Source organism: Lithobates pipiens, unplaced genomic scaffold (assembly GCF_037356315.1).
Source record: "Lithobates pipiens isolate NorthernLeopardFrog02 unplaced genomic scaffold, aLitPip1_a1.2 Scaffold_19, whole genome shotgun sequence".
In the NCBI taxonomy this organism is placed as follows: Eukaryota; Metazoa; Chordata; class Amphibia; order Anura; family Ranidae; genus Lithobates; species Lithobates pipiens.
This window is the reverse complement of record NW_027507764.1, coordinates 36,569,405-36,586,599: the sequence shown is the minus strand read 5'-3', so window position 1 is coordinate 36,586,599 and position 17,195 is coordinate 36,569,405.

Below are 17,195 nucleotides of genomic sequence, written 5' to 3'. Positions count from 1 at the left end.
TTATTGGTCTCACACTGTTTAAAAATCTTTTAAATAGTAAACAAAAGAAAATTTTGAGACATTAAGAGCCCATTCACACAGGGGCAACACGACTTGTAGGCGACTTGATCAGGCTACTTGGACACGACTTGACAGCGGCGACTTGGGACGACTTCAAAACGACTTGTGATGACTTCAAGCGCGACTTGGGACGACTTACAAGTCGCCCCAGGCCAGGCGACTTTTGCCGCGGCCAAGCAGAGAATGAGCTCAAGGGGAAACTCCACGGCAAATTTCTGAAAAAAATTTGGCGTGGGTTCCCCCTCCGAGAGCATACCAGGCCCTTAGGTCTGGTATGGATTCCAAGGGGAACCCCCTACGCCGAAAAAACGGCGTGGGGGTCCCCCCCAGATCCACACCAGACCCTTATCCGAGCACGCTACCCGGCCGGCTAGGAAAGGGGGTGGGGACGAGCGGGCGGCCCCCCCCCCTTCTGAGCCGTACCAGGCCGCGTGCCCTCAACATGGGGGGGTGCCTTGGGGGAGGGGGGCGTGCGGCCCCCCCCACCCCAAAGCACCTTGTCCCCATGTTGATGAGGACAAGGGCCTCTTCCCGACAACCCTGGCCGTTGGTTGTCGGGGTCTGCGGGCGGGGGGCTTATCGGAATCCGGGAGCCCCCTTTAATAAGGGGGCCCCCGGATACCGGCCCCCCACCCTATGTGAATGAGTATGGGGTACAATGTACCCCTACCCATTCACCTGTGAAATAAAGTACAATAAAACACACAACACAGAGAAAAAGTATTTTATTGCACAGCCGGGGGTCTTCCGTCTTCGGGGGTCTTCTCGCCGGACTCCTCCGCTATGTGTGTGTAGCTCTTTTGCCAGCGGAGGAGTCCGGCTTTCTTCCTCCCCGCCGCCGGCCTCTTCTCCCGACTTCGGGGGTCTTGTCCCCCTCTTCGGTTCTTCTGCCGGGCCACCGCGCCTGGTCCGGTGGCCCGGTCTTCTGTCGCCGTCTTCCGTTCTTCTGTCGCCGCCTTCGGTTCTTCTGCCGGGCCACCGCGCCTTCTTATAGCTCTTTTACAGGCGGTGGCCCGGTCTTCCGTCGCCGCCGCCGCCGCCTTCCGTTCTTCTCCTTCTTCTTCTCCTGGAGATGTTGACTCGACGAGCTCTCCGGCCACAATGCCAGGGACGCGCTCCGCTGCCTCTTATATAGGGACAATGGGGCGGTGTCACATGGGTTGATGTCACATGGGTTGGTCACATGGGTTGATGTCACATGGTGACCCCGCCCCCTTACCATGTGACATCAACCCATGTGACCAACCCATGTGACATCAACCCATGTGACACCGCCCCATTGTCCCTATATAAGAGGCAGCGGAGCGCGTCCCTGGCATTGTGGCCGGAGAGCTCGTCGAGTCAACATCTCCAGGAGAAGAAGAAGGAGAAGAACGGAAGGCGGCGGCGGCGGCGACGGAAGACCGGGCCACCGCCTGTAAAAGAGCTATAAGAAGGCGCGGTGGCCCGGCAGAAGAACCGAAGGCGGCGACAGAAGAACGGAAGACGGCGACAGAAGACCGGGCCACCGGACCAGGCGCGGTGGCCCGGCAGAAGAACCGAAGAGGGGGACAAGACCCCCGAAGTCGGGAGAAGAGGCCGGCGGCGGGGAGGAAGAAAGCCGGACTCCTCCGCTGGCAAAAGAGCTACACACACATAGCGGAGGAGTCCGGCGAGAAGACCCCCGAAGACGGAAGACCCCCGGCTGTGCAATAAAATACTTTTTCTCTGTGTTGTGTGTTTTATTGTACTTTATTTCACAGGTGAATGGGTAGGGGTACATTGTACCCCATACTCATTCACATAGGGTGGGGGGCCGGTATCCGGGGGCCCCCTTATTAAAGGGGGCTCCCGGATTCCGATAAGCCCCCCGCCCGCAGACCCCGACAACCAACGGCCAGGGTTGTCGGGAAGAGGCCCTTGTCCTCATCAACATGGGGACAAGGTGCTTTGGGGTGGGGGGGCCGCACGCCCCCCCTCCCCCAAGGCACCCCCCCATGTTGAGGGCACGCGGCCTGGTACGGCTCAGGAGGGGGGGGGGCCGCCCGCTCGTCCCCACCCCCTTTCCTGGCCGGCCGGGTAGCGTGCTCGGATAAGGGTCTGGTGTGGATCTGGGGGGGACCCCCACGCCGTTTTTTCGGCGTAGGGGGTTCCCCTTGGAATCCATACCAGACCTAAGGGCCTGGTATGCTCTCGGAGGGGGAACCCACGCCAAATTTTTTTCAGAAATTTGCCGTGGAGTTCCCTCTTGAGAGCTGATAATTCTGTCAAAGTCGCCTCCGTATAGACAGAGATCCGACTTGGAGGCGACCTCCATTGAAATCAATGGGTACCGGTCGCCTACAAGTCGGATAGAAGTAGTACAGGAACCTTTTTTGAAGTCGGAGCGACTTCAGTAGTGTGCATTAACACGGCTCTCATTCACTTACATTGATTTTTAAATGTTGTCCGACCTGAGGCGACTAGGGGCGACCTGAAGTCGGATCAGGAGTTGCCCCTGTGTGAATGGGCTCTAATTGGAAATTGTTGGAGGAATTTCTTGGAGTGTTGCAACATTCTGCTTTTAATGTGACACTTGGCGCTGGCCATCCTAAGCTCCTCGTTTCCATTTCTGTAGATGCTCAGGTTCTCCTCTGTGCTTTTTTCGTTGTTGGAATCAAATTTGGCAAAACATTTTCAGGCTGAAATGTTGACAATGATATTGAGTGGAGAAGTGAGTTGTGAAGGAATTATCTGTTTTGGAACTAAAATTCTTAACTTGATCCATCTGACACAAGATGAGAAGGAAGTGACTTTTATAGATACTTTTGAAATGTTTTTTTTTCCTTTTTCTCTACATTATGGAGAATAAACTGAGATAACCTCAATGGGAGAAACCTAAAACAATGTGGACACCCCTCCAAATGATTCATGACTAATGTATTCGGGATGTAACTAACTCCCTTGTATACCCTTTTCCCTTTTACCCTTTCCCCTACTTTATTACCTTCCCCCTTTCCCAATAATGCCGCGTACACACGACCGGACTTTTCAACATCAAAGGTCCGACGGAACGATTCCGGGCAGACCATTCGATCGTGTGTGGGCTGCAGCAGACTTTTGATTTGCAAAAATCCGACAGACTTTAGAAATGGAACATGTTTTAAATTTTTCCGCCGGAAATCCGCCGGACCCAGTTCCTCCCGAGAAATCCGCTCGTGTGTATGCTAGTCCAACGGACAAAAACCGACGCGAGGGCAGCTATTGGCTACTGGCTATGAACTTCCTTATTCTAGTCCGGTCGTACGTCATCACGTTCGAATCCATCGAACTTTGGTGTGATTGTGTGTGGCCAAGTCTGTTCATTAGGAAAGTCTGTCAGAACTCTGTCAGAACTCCATCGAAAGTCTGTCGGACCTAGTCCCTCGAAAAGTCCGGTCGTGTGTACGCGGCATAAATAGACCACACCGGAGTTTGGCGTGTAAAAGGGCCATAGCAGCCTTTATTAACAAATCTTCAAACCAAACTTAACTTTATTAACTATATACAACACTATTCAGCAACAGCAATTTTCTCCCAGTCATTTTGGTCTTTGGCGGTACCTCTGTTTTCACCTTTTACTTAACACTCTCCACCAGTACACTGCGGGACCAACAACTTTACCATACCAAGGCCTCCAGCCGTTTTTATCAGCCCGGAGACACCCCCCACTTTTCCGCAGTGCCACCAACCCCGTATTCCAATCTACCCTTCCGCTGGGATACACCAAAAAGGGGGGGGCACATACCACCTATGAGCCCCCCCACCCCCCCCAACTTCCATCACATCAGTTTTCTGCCCCATCAAAGACCAAAAGACCCGCCGTTACAGCTGCTATGACGACCGGCATCACCGAACCCTGAAAGAGAAAGAAACACAAACCAACAACAAGAAAAACAACACATCACATAGCACATCTTAAACCTAAAAAAAACCAGTAGGGCGGGTGGGTGGGCAACTCCTTCTTGCTCCGTTCCACGCTTGATTTTTACGGCTCCTCCCACTCCTTTTATGGCGCTCCACCCCTCCGTTCTTTTCCTTTGCAGCTCCACCCCCCTTCTCTCTCTTCCTCTCCACTTAACCCCTTCTCTCCTTTCCCCCCGGACATTAGTCATGCCCAGCCCTTCACCCATGTCTTTCAGCCTCTGTTTCTGTGCCTCCCTGTTTCATGTTTTGAGTGAAGGATATTGTTTCTGAAAGTTCACATTTTTGAGCTGCATTAACCACAACCTGCAGTTACACGCATTGGTGTGATGTGGTGTGATGTGGTGCCATTTATTCTAAGTAGACACAGCTCCTGAATGGATCCTTAAAGAACCTTGTAGGTGGGGCCTCAAACTCAGGAGAAACTACGTACACACAAGGCCTTTAGGCTGAATCCACAGCTGAGCATAACGGGAACTGGTGTTCCCGCTCACTTTTTTTTGTTTGTGTTTTGGAGCATTTGCGCACTTGCGTTCACTTGAATGGGCAGCCCTACATGTGACAAATGCCCCAAAGAAGCTGCAAAAACTTTTTGGGGAGTGGAGCGTGGCACATTCACCAACCATTATGATGAGTTCGCCAGGCGACAAAACGTGTGGCAAACATGCGCCTACTACCCGCGCTTGGGGTACCATTAACAATTAATGGCATCACGATCTAAATTTGCATCTCTAGACCCAGATGTGACATCATCGGCTCTCTCCCAGTGCACCCGTGTCTCCAAGAAATCCTGAAAGCCATCAGCGCAGCCAGAACAACAGACTGTACAGACTGCATATCCACCCCTTTTGCACCTCTGGAGCGGGTAATCCTTATTTGATTATACAAGCGCTGACTCATCTTTCATCTTGTAAGTTGCTGTCTTTTATTGGGCATTAAAATTTGTCCTGCTACTCTTAGATGGCGCTGTTCTTTCCTCTTCCCTTACAATGCGCATTTGCAGCACGTTTTCCAAATGCATGACAAAACAAGCATTTTCTCTGCACTTTGTCGCGGAAGCACCACGTTTGTGACTTGTCATGCTACTTTGGACATCAAAGTCGCATGACAAATTGTTTCCCGTGTTTTCTAATGATAACCTTTCCTATATGTGCGACTTAAAGTTGCAGCAACTTCAAAGTAGTTCATGCACAACTTTAGTCTGACTTTCATGGAACTTGAGGGCCATAAACTTCAATGTTAACCCTCAAAAGTTACAAGAAAGTCACACCTGAATATTATACTTAATGCAACAATAATTATCTTAAGTTGTATCAATGTTGTACCAAAGTTGCACTCCAAAGTCGGTGCAACTTTGGAGTCCTACAAGTGTGAATGGAGACTTATGCCGCGGACACCCGATCGAATTGTCTGGCGTACTTAGTCCGGCAAACAATCCGGCGGATAGTCCGGCGGACTTTCTACCGAACGGACTTGGCCACACACGGACACACAGAAAGTCCGGCGTTTGCTAGCGCGATGACGTACAGCACGTACGACGGGACTAGAAAAAGGAAGTTCAATAGCCAGTAGCCAATAGCTTCCTTTTTCGTACTTGCTTCTGAGCATGCGTCATTCTTAGTTCGCCGGACTAGCATACTCACGAACGTATTATCCGCTGAAACCCAAGTCCGACGGGAAGATTGGAGTGCAAAAATACTTTCTTACTCCGCCAGACTTCACACTGGAATAGTCAGCTGAAACCCACACACGATCGGATTGTCCGGTGAAATGGGTTTCATCTGACTAAGTACGCCAGACAATTCGATCGTGTGTACACGGCATTAGTAGTATTGAAGTTTTACACCGATCAGCCATAATATTATGACCACCCACCATAAAATTATGGATGATTGGATTAGACTATACGGGCCCCCATGTTCTCCCCACATGCATCAATGAGTTTTGGCTGACTATGACCATGTCACTGGTTCACCAGTTTTCCTTCCTTGGACCAGTTCTGGTCGGTCCTGACCACTGCAGACCGGGAACATCCCACAAAAGCTGCAGTTTTGGAGTTGTTCTGACCCAAACACAACACATGTTAATGTGCTTGTGTGAATGGACCATTAGTCCTACAGCATGCAAAGACATTTTTGACAATGGTTCTTTTCCAAACTTGTAGTAACAGTTTGGTGAAGGACCTCTTGTTTTCCAGCATGACTGTGTACAAAGCCAGCTCCATAAAGACAGGGTTTGAGGAGTCTGGTGTGGCGGATCTCGAGTGTCCTGCACAGAGCCTTGACCTCAACACTACTGAACACCTTTGGGATGAATTCTAACCAGCTAGGTCTTTTTAACCAACATCTCCAAAAAGACATTGTGTTATCAGCTAATCTCAACCCTGCTGAACACCTTTGAGAGGAATTCTAACAAAGCCAGGTCTTCTCAACCAACATCTCCATAAAGACATGGTTTGACCAGTTTGGTGTGGAGGGCGATTCCTACGGTGTCTTTGCAGCCACGATCGGCGTCTTTTTAACCCCCGGCATGACGATTTCATTGCTAAGGAAAACTTTTAAAAAAGCAGTCCGGCGGTTTCCATTTTCACTGTGGGCGTTTGAAGCCCACAGGCATTTACTTCCTGGATGCGATGATGCTGAGCTCCCAGCATCCACCGCTCCATCTCGCACATGCTCATTGAGTGTCCTCTGTTTTCCTTCCTCTTGCCTCATGTGCTATAGTGGTAATGGCAGATAGAGCTGCCTGCCCACTTTCAAAATGGCAATTTCGGCATGACTGTGTCCCCCACGGATTCCTGGGAAATAGCTAAAAAAGTTCCCAGGGACCATTGCGAAGCTGATAAACACGCCTACTCCCACGGGAGGAGAGCCCGGAAGTCGGCATAAACATTAAAAATAAAAGGTAAATACTGCATATTATTTTATTTCAATGGTCATAACTGCATCTATGTTCCAACGCCATTTGAATAAGATGAACTTGCAATTTTCTGTACAAAACCGCTTTAATCATTCTTTCTTCCTATTTTTAATACATCACATCATATCCACTTATTCCTCAATGGTTACCCTTTGGGTGTTGGTACCACTGGCTATTTCAGCCCCTCCCCTCCCTTTATCCTTCCACCTTTACAATGATGATTCATTTCACATTTTCTTCTTTCACGTTGTTCTAAGGGGCGTATCCTTTTGCGTTCCACCAGGGTTTCCAAATCTTTTCGTATTTCTTCATACTTCCTTGTCTGACATATACAGTTTTTTCCTTCATTACAGTCCCATTCATCGAAAATGCGTAAAGAATGAACAAATAGGGGATATCAAAATCACTTAGGCCGCGTACACACGGGCGGACTGTTCGCCCAACCTTGTCCGCTGAACAGTGTTTGGGCGGACAGTCCGCTCGTGTGTGGGCTTTCAGCGGACAGTTTCAGCGGACAGTTGGACGGACAAAGTCTTTCGGAAATTCCGAAAAACTGTCCGCTGAAACTGTGTTTGAGCGAACAGTCCGCCCGTGTGTGGGCCTGTCCGCTGTACTTTCGAAATGAGCGGACTGTTCCCGCTCGGAAAGTCCGCCCATTTCGAGCGCGTGTACAGGTAGGCGGGGCCCGCGAAGGAGACGTCGCGGGCTCCGCCGCCTGGAATGGGCTTAAAGGGGAACCCCAACGCCGAAAAAAATCGGCGTGGGGGTTCCCCCAAAGTCCACACCAGACCCTTGTCCGAGCACGCTACCCGGCCGGCCAGGAAAGGGGGGGCGAGCGAGCGCGCCCCCCCTCCTGAGCCGTACCAGGCCGCGTGCCCTCAACATGGGGGGTGCCTTGGGGAAGGGGGGGCCGCGCGGCCCCCCCACCCCAAAGCACCTTGTCCCCATGTTGATGAGGACAAGGGCCTCTTCCCGACAACCCTGGCCGTTGGTTGTCGGGGTCTGCGGGCGGGGGGCTTATCGGAATCCGGGAGCCCCCTTTAAGAGCGAGCGCTTTAAGAGCCCTATGTGAATGAGTATGGGGTACAATGTACCCCTACCCATTCACCTGTGAAATAAAGTACAAAAAAAAACACAACACAGGGGAAAAAATATTTTATTGCACAGCTCCGGGGGTCTTCCGTCTTCGGGGGTCTTCTCGCCGGACTCCTCCGCTATGTGTGTGTAGCTCTTTTACTAGCGGAGGAGTCCGGCTTTCTTCCTCCCCGCCGCCGGCCTCTTCTCCCGACTTCGGGGGTCTTGTCCCCCTCTTCGGTTCTTCTGCCGGGCCACCGCGCCTTCTTGTAGCTCTTTTACAGGCGGTGGCCCGGTCTTCTGTCGCCGCTGCCTTCCGTTCTTCTGTCGCCGCCTTCGGTTCTTCTGCCGGGCCACTGCGCCTTCTTGTAGCTCTTTTACAGGCGGTGGCCCGGTCTTCTGTCGCCGCTGTCGCCGCCTTCCGTTCTTGTTCTTCTTCTTCTTCTTCTTCTTCTTCTCCAGGCGATGTTGACACGTCGCTCCCTCCGGCCGGAATGCCAGGGACACGCTCCGCTGCCACTTATATAGTGACAATGGGGCGGTGTCACATGGTATATGTCACATGGGTTGGTCACATGGTGACCCCGCCCCCTTACGATGTCATAGTCCCCATGTGACATCAACCCATGTGACCAACCCATGTGACATATACCATGTGACCCCGCCCCATTGTCACTATATAAGTGACCGCACAGCGCGGCTCTGGCATTCCGGCCGGAGGGAGCGACGTGTCAACATCGCCTGGAGAAGAAGAAGAACAAGAAGAAGAACAAGAACGGAAGGCGGCGACAGCGACAGCGGCGACAGAAGACCGGGCCACCGCCTGTAAAAGAGCTACAAGAAGGCGCGGTGGCCCGGCAGAAGAACCGAAGAGGGGGACAAGACCCCCGAAGTCGGGAGAAGAGGCCGGCGGCGGGGAGGAAGAAAGCCGGACTCCTCCGCTAGTAAAAGAGCTACACACACATAGCGGAGGAGTCCGGCGAGAAGACCCCCGAAGACGGAAGACCCCCGGAGCTGTGCAATAAAATATTTTTTCCCCTGTGTTGTGTTTTTTTTTGTACTTTATTTCACAGGTGAATGGGTAGGGGTACATTGTACCCCATACTCATTCACATAGGGTGGGGGGCCGGTATCCGGGGGCCCCCTTCTTAAAGGGGGCTCCCGGATTCCGATAAGCCCCCCGCCCGCAGACCCCGACAACCAACGGCCAGGGTTGTCGGGAAGAGGCCCTTGTCCTCATCAACATGGGGACAAGGTGCTTTGGGGTGGGGGGGCCGCGCGGCCCCCCCTTCCCCAAGGCACCCCCCATGTTGAGGGCACGCGGCCTGGTACGGCTCAGGAGGGGGGGCGCGCTCGCTCGCCCCCCCTTTCCTGGCCGGCCGGGTAGCGTGCTCGGAAAAGGGTCTGGTGTGGACTTTGGGGGAACCCCCACGCCGATTTTTTTCGGCGTTGGGGTTCCCCTTTAAGCCCATTCCAGGCGGCGGAGCCCGCGACGTCTCCTTCGCGGGCCCCGCCTACCTGTACACGCGCTCGAAATGGGCGGATTTGCCTCCGCCTTACGTGGGCGAGTTCGTTCATTTCAAAAGTTGAGCGGACTGTTTGGCAAACAGTTCGTTGAAACAGTCCGCTCGTGTGTGGGCAAGTCCGCTCATGCAAATTTTGAGCGGACTGTTTGCCGAAACTGTTTGACGAACAAGGTTGGGCAAACAGTCCGCGCGTGTGTACGCGGCCTTAGTGGTAAAAGTGGATATCCCAATGTAAATGCAACAGCTGTATACAAAAAGAAAATATATAGGGGACTTATGGACTTTACAGGCACCAGTAAGAGACAAAATTTCATTCATAAATTTTATTATTACAAATGACATACAAAAAATCCATTAAAAACCAGGAATAGAGAAATACATTTGTCTATAAAGACCACATTCAGCAAAAGATATAGTTAGTACATATCACATGGTATAACCACTTAGTTCAATACCCATCAATATAGTATTGAAGACTAAAACATAAGTGTATATTCACGGTGGTGATATGCTGATATGGGTCCCACGCCCGACATGTTTCGCCTCAAATCAACGCTTCTTCTGGGGCTGAAGTCTGTCTCATTCATATTTCGCTCCCACGCTCTAAAAGTTGGGGGTAGCACCGATTGCCATCTTTGTGCTATCAATTTCCTTGCCTGAGAAAGGCATCTAAGCACTGCAACATGAGTACATCCGGGATCTCCCTCCCCCTCTACATAACCCAGCACACATAACCTTGCGTCTAGGTTCAGAGACATCCCAAAGACCAAGCCTATAGTTCCAGATACCTCCTTCCAATACCAGTATAGCTTCGGGCACCCCCAAAACATATGTATAGGATCCCCTTCTAATTTCCCACATCTGGGGCAGCTGGCATCTGATCTCCGGACTAACAGGAGGAGCTTTTGAGGGGTATAATACGCTTTATATAGCAGAAATAAATGTGACATCCTTTGTGAGGGAGAAAGAAAAACCAATAGGCCTAATTCCAATGTCCTACTCCACTGCTCTTTAGTTATATTCCCTACAGATTGCTCCTACTTCCTCCTACATAATGGCGGTTCAATCCTTTCCATACTCCCCTTATATATGTGGGTATAAAGTAGAGATTAGTCCTTTGGAGGTTTTTTTGCATTGATTACTTTCTGGAGCAACGGTATCTTGCTCCATTCTAGTGTCCTCTCTCTGAATTGTGGGGCATGCCTAATCTGTACTGTGGAGATGCGACCCCGTGTCACAGGTGCATATGAGCAGTGTATGCCTGATAGGCTTGCTAATTGCACACATGTGTGCTGGCTTCATAATCATGCCAGGAATAGAGGCAGACAGGAGGTCTGGCCTAGGAGTCAGGAGGGAGCCAGTGCAGCACGAAGCTGCAAGCACAGAGGTGCTGAATGTCAGGTCTGGGGAAGACAGACCTAAGGTGTAAGGCCTGAGCAGGAGTGCTGTGTTTTAGCCAGGAAGGCTAATTCTGGTTCTGAAGCAGGACTGTAATACTAAATACCCCTGCGAGGGAATCTGATGTTTATATTTGAACTTTGCTTCTTAAAAATGGGCTGCCATGCCCTTGAAAATGCAGTCAGGACTGGCACGATTTCTTCAACTCGGATGTACCACTAGAGCTTAATCAACCCGGATCATTACAGTAGGTACCAAAAAAAGACCTATTCAGAATAGTATATTGTTGCCTCAGTTTCTGGAAGGACTTCAAGGTGCCGTCTTTGTACAACTGATTAAAGCAATTTATTCAACATCTCTCCCACTCCCTAATTATCCCCATCTTCTGTAGTTCTCATCCCAATTTTCTGTTATCCCAAAGGGTGGCATACTCTGTGAATCCCCTGTACCCCAGTAGTGTCTTTACTGTATCCCATCCCATTAGCATCAAATTTAATGTGGGGAATCTAGAGGGAAAAGAACCGGCCTCCATGGCTTCTACCACTAATCTATGGGGGGTATTTTGTAACAACATATCCCTTCCTACATATCCCCTTTCTTTCATATTGCACCCCCCCCCCCCCCATATACTGTAGTTGTGCTGCCAAAAAGTAGCTCCAGGGGTGTGGCAATGCCACCCCTCTTTCATACTTTGGTAATTGTAGGGTACATACAGGAGCTGCGGCAGCCATACCATTTTGCATTACATCGCCCTGCTACTGATAAGGGGAGCTAGCTCCAGATCTTATTTTTCCCTTTAAATTTAGCTAAGATTGGGACCATATTATTTATAATATATTGTTTGGGGTCTCTCGTAAATATTTATTCCCAGATATTTCATTTTGTCCACTATTTTAGTCTGGGCAACCTCAGCAGGCAAAGAATTTTCAAGAGAATCTAATGGTAACAATACAGATTTTTGACAATTTATAATAAGTCCCGATAATTGGCCAAAATTTTTAATTTTTTCCATTACCTTCAACAGGGAGGTCTGGGTATCGCCTAAAAATAATAATAATAATAATAATAAATCTCCTGCATATATGCAAACTTTTATTCTCCCTCTATTCTCCTAATACCTATTGCCAGGGGTTCAATTGTGAGGGTGAAGAGCAGGGGCGACAAGGAGCACCCCTGTCTCTTCCCCCTCGACAATCGAAATTTATCAGAATATTCATTATTCTTGCTTCTGGCATTTTATATAATATTTGAATCCAATTGACAAAGGCAGAGCCAAACTGAAACCCTACCAAGGCCCGCCACAGATATTGCCATTCCAAACTATAAAAGACCTTGGCGGCATCCCGAGACAAGATGGCTCTTGGACCCTCCACAACTGTCGGGACCTGTAAATTCAAATATACCCGTCTTATATTTGTGCTAGTGGATCTTCCTGATATGAACCCCGGTTCATATGATCAGAGTGAACAAGTTTCTGGATAATTTTATTTAACTTGGCGGCTAGTACTTTAGACAGGATTTTTATATCTGTGCTTAATAAGGAAATGGGTCTAAATGAAGATGTATTAAGTGGATCTCTCCCTTCTTTATGTAACACAGCTATTGTAGATTCCACCATAGATGATGGAAGCCCTCCCTCCATCGCCGACCAGTTTAAGACCCTCAACAGTTCCAGGAGCAATACACTTCCACAGTGTTTGTAGGTTTCTGCTGGTAAGCCATCTGGCCCTGGGGATTTCTGGCTCGCCATATCCGCTGTAACCTGTTGTAATTCTTGTAATGTTATAGGTCTATCCAGTTCCTCTCTGTCAATTTCAGAGAGGACCAAAATCTCCAGTCCTCCCAAAAAAAGAGCCCATTTCCTCCTCCATTCCCTCCTGATGAGACCTATACAAATCCTCATCGTATTCTTTAAACTTATCTACTATTTCTGGTGTATAGGAAGAGATCCTGCTCTCCCTTGTCCTAATCGTGGGGACAACCAAGGGGCACAAATTTGTCTTGACCAAGAGGGCCAACATTCGTCCCCCACTTTCCCCCTCCCCAAAAGTACTCTGTCTTTGAAAAAGTTGCTTATTCTCTGCTTTCCTAATCAACCATGTCCTAGAGTTCCTTTGTTCCTCGGACCAGCCCCCAAGTCTATCAGGTGCCTGATCATCCACATATTGTTTTTCCGCTATTGCCACCCTCTTCCGGCTGCCTTTTCCCAATCCTTAGTCCGCCTTTTGATTTTAGACACTTATATCATTATACCCCAGAGGAAAACCTTCAAGGTATCCCACACCACACCTACTGAGGCAGTACCTCTATTTAACTCAGAAAATTCTCTTAAAGGGATTGTAAAGTAATTTTTTTTTTCTTAAAATAACAAACATGTTATACTTACCTCCACTGTGCAGCTCGTTTTGCACAGAGTGGCCCCGAACCTGCTCTTCTGGGGTCCCTCGGCGGCTGTCTCTGCTTCTTCCTGCAGGTACTTCTCACGTTCATGCAAGCTTCCTCGCATGGTGAGAAGCACCTGCGGGCGCGCTCCTGTGATACAGCCAGCGGCTATAGCCGCTCGCTGTATCACACGGCCCCGCCCCTGCGCGCCGTGTCAGTGGATGTGATTGACAGCAGCGCGAGCCAATGGCTGCGCTGCTTTCCATCCATCCACTCCAGCCAATCAGCGGCCAGGCTGAGTTTTGAAGAGGAAGTCGGGGGGAACGCGGGACTTTCGAGGGGTGAGGTAAGTAAAACGGGGGGGCTTGGGGCGGCAGCACTGTGAGATGTTTTTTCACTTTAATGTATAGAATGCATTAAGGTGAAAAAACATGTACCTTTACAACCCCTTTAAGGATGTTACCTCATTTGGCTCACCCATCAACTCCATCCAAGTGGGGCTTATTTTCCATTCCCTGGGGCGGTAACTCTCCCTCAATTCCACTGACAGCATCACCAGGGAGTGGTCCGAGAGGCCTCTTGGCATGTAACTTACATTCTTTATGGTATGTAATGCTTCCTCATTCCCAAATACCAGATCAATTCTGGAGAGTGTGGAGTGTGTTCTGGAAAAACATGAGTATTGCCGGCCTTCCAGATTCCGTAATCTCCATATATCCAGTAGTCCAGCCTCCCCCAAAAATAGAGACAGCGGACTATTGGGTACGGTTCCCATCTGTGCCCCTGGTGGGAACCTATCAACTCTTCTGTCCATGACCATGTTGAAGTCTCCCATTACAATAACCGGCACACCTGGCTTATCCAGAACAAACTCCATTAATTTATACAGAATTTCTGTTTTGAAAGGTGGAGGGATATATAAATTAGCCAACACATAAGTTCTATTTTCTATCACACAATATAAAAAAATATAGCGGCCAAGGTCATCAACCTTAATCTACCTGCAGGTGAACATCACCCCAGATCTAATCAAAATGCTCACACCCCTAGAATAGGAGGTGTGAACTCAATTATACTGAGTTCGAAAACCTCCCCGTCCCAATAGGGATGTAGAATTAACTATTAAACACCTTTGAGATGAATTGGGACAAGCCAGGTCTTCTCAACCAATATCTCCAGAAAGACATGGTTGGACTGCTTTGGAGTGGTTCTCTACGCCTGTCCTCAGGACCCACTAACAGGCCAGGTTTGCAAGATAACTGAAATACATCACAGGTGCTATAATTTGCTGCTCAGTGATTGCAGTATTCTAGTCTGCACCTCCCCCAAGGTAATACTTAAAATCTGGCCTGTTAGTGGGTCCTGAGGACAGGAGTTGAGAACCACTGGTGTAGAGGATCTCGAGTATCCGGCACAGAGCCCTGACCTCAACCCTATTGAACAACTTAAGATGAACTGGAGCAAGCCAGGTCTTTTCAACCAACATCTCCATAAAGACATGGTTTGACCAGTTTGGTTTAGAGGAACTCAAGTGTCCTGCACACAGCCCTGACCTCAACCTTACTGAACACCTTTGAGTTGAACTGGAACAAGCCAGGTCTTTTCAACCAACATCTCCATAAAGACATGGTTTGACCAGTTTGGTGGAGGAACTTCAGTGTCCTACCCAAGGCCCTCACCTCAACCCTACTGAAACCCCCTGGGATGAACTGAAGCTCCAACTGTGAGTCGAGTCTCCTCATCCAAAGCCAGTATTTCACTTTACAAAATACTCTAGAAAGCCTTCTCAGATCAGTGAAGGCCGTTCTCCTTTAAAGCGGTAGTAAACCCGCAATTTTTTTTTTTTTTTTTTTTTAAACCTGCAAAGCAAAAGGCATAATGAGCTAGTATGCACCGCATACTAGCTCATTATGAAATACTTACCTTAGAACGAGGCCCCGACATCTGGCCCGATCCACGCCGAGGGAGCCGACATGCTCCCTCTGGGTTTCTTCCAGGTATTGTGGCTCTGGCGCTGTGAGTGGCCGGAGCCGCGATATCGTCACTCCCGCGCATGCGCGCGGGAGATTTCATTCCGGCCGGCCACTGCCGGATTTTCAGGCCGAGAATCCCCTTGTGCGCATGCGCCGCTATAGTCAGCGGCGCATACCGAGGGGAATATCTCCTAAACCGTACAGGTTTAGGAGATATTTTTTTTACCTACAGCTAAGCCTTATTATAGGCTTTCCTGTAGGTAAAAGTAAAAAATTCGAGTATACAACCACTTTAAGTGTATCCAGGTAGACACGTGACAGACTGGTGGCCATCACTCTAATCACATGAATGGTGTTTTATACTCATTGCTAGTTAAACAGCCTTGTAACACATGTTCCATGACGTGTTTCCAGTTATAAGGTCAGACTATTCAGCGCTCCCGTGAAGCATCATCTTACGTCTGTCAGGTGAAGTGACATTAGTTGAATGTAAATACCATTTGCTGCAGTGAGTCACAGTACATCTCTAAACTAATAGTTAATTAGATGTTCAGAAGAGCCGACAGACAGATCACCCATGAAGAGGTTTGGAGAGGTTCTGATATGTGATATGAATGTACCCTCCTACAAAAAGAACCAACGTTGTATTAAAGGCGAAATATACAGGGAGACTGGATTCTCAACTTTCACAGCCCAACCTAGTTGGCCAAAATAAATATGTGAAGGAAAGTTAAAGTAGATGTAGACTCTGATTGGCATTTACTTTGCAAAACCACTGTGTATAAAACAACAGACTTTAAAAAAAAAAAAAAATGAAAAAAAGATATATATATATATATATATATATATATATATATATATATATATATATATATATATACAGTGCCTTGCGAAAGTATTCGGCCCCCTTGAACTTTTCAACCTTTTGCCACATTTCAGGCTTCAAACATAAAGATATAAAATTTTTATTTTTTGTGAAGAATCACCAACAAGTGGGACACAATTGTGAAGTGGAACGAAATCTATTGGATTTTTGAAACTTTTTTAACTAATAAAAAAATGAAAAGTGGGGCGTGCAAAATTATTCGGCCCCCTTGCGTTAATACTTTGTAGAGCCACCTTTTGCTGCGATTACAGCTGCAAGTCGCTTGGGGTATGTCTCTATCAGTTTTGCACATCGAGAGACTGAAATTCTTGCCCATTCTTCCTTGCAAAACAGCTTGAGCTCAGTGAGGTTGGATGGAGAGCGTTTGTGAACAGCAGTTTTCAGCTCTTTCCACAGATTCTCGATTGGATTCAGGTCTGGACTTTGACTTGGCCATTCTAACACCTGGATACATTTATTTGTGAACCATTTCTTTGTAGATTTTGCTGTATGTTTGGGATCATTGTCTTGTTGGAAGATAAATCTCCATCCCAGTTTCAGGTCTTTTGCAGACTCCAACAGGTTTTCATCCAGAATGGTCCTGTATTTGGCTGCATCCATCTTCCCCTCAATTTTAACCATCTTCCCTGTCCCTGCTGAAGAAAAGCAGGCCCAAACCATGATGCTGCCACCACCATGTTTGACAGTGGGGATGGTGTGTTGAGGGTGATGAGCTGTGTTGCTTTTACGCCAAACATATCCTTTTGCATTGTGGGCAAAAAGTTTGATTTTGGTTTCATCTGACCAGAGCACCTTCTTCCACATGTTTGGTGTGTCTCCCAGGTGGCTTGTGGCAAACTTTAGACGAGACTTTTTATGGATATCTTTGAGAAATGGCTTTCTTCTTGCCACTCTTCCATAAAGGCCAGATTTGTGCAGTGTACGACTGATTGTTGTCCTATGGACAGACTCTCCCACCTCAGCTGTAGTTCTCTGCAGTTCATCCAGAGTGATCATGGGCCTCTTGGCTGCATCTCTGATCAGTCTTCTCCTTGTCTGAGCTGAAAGTTTAGAGGG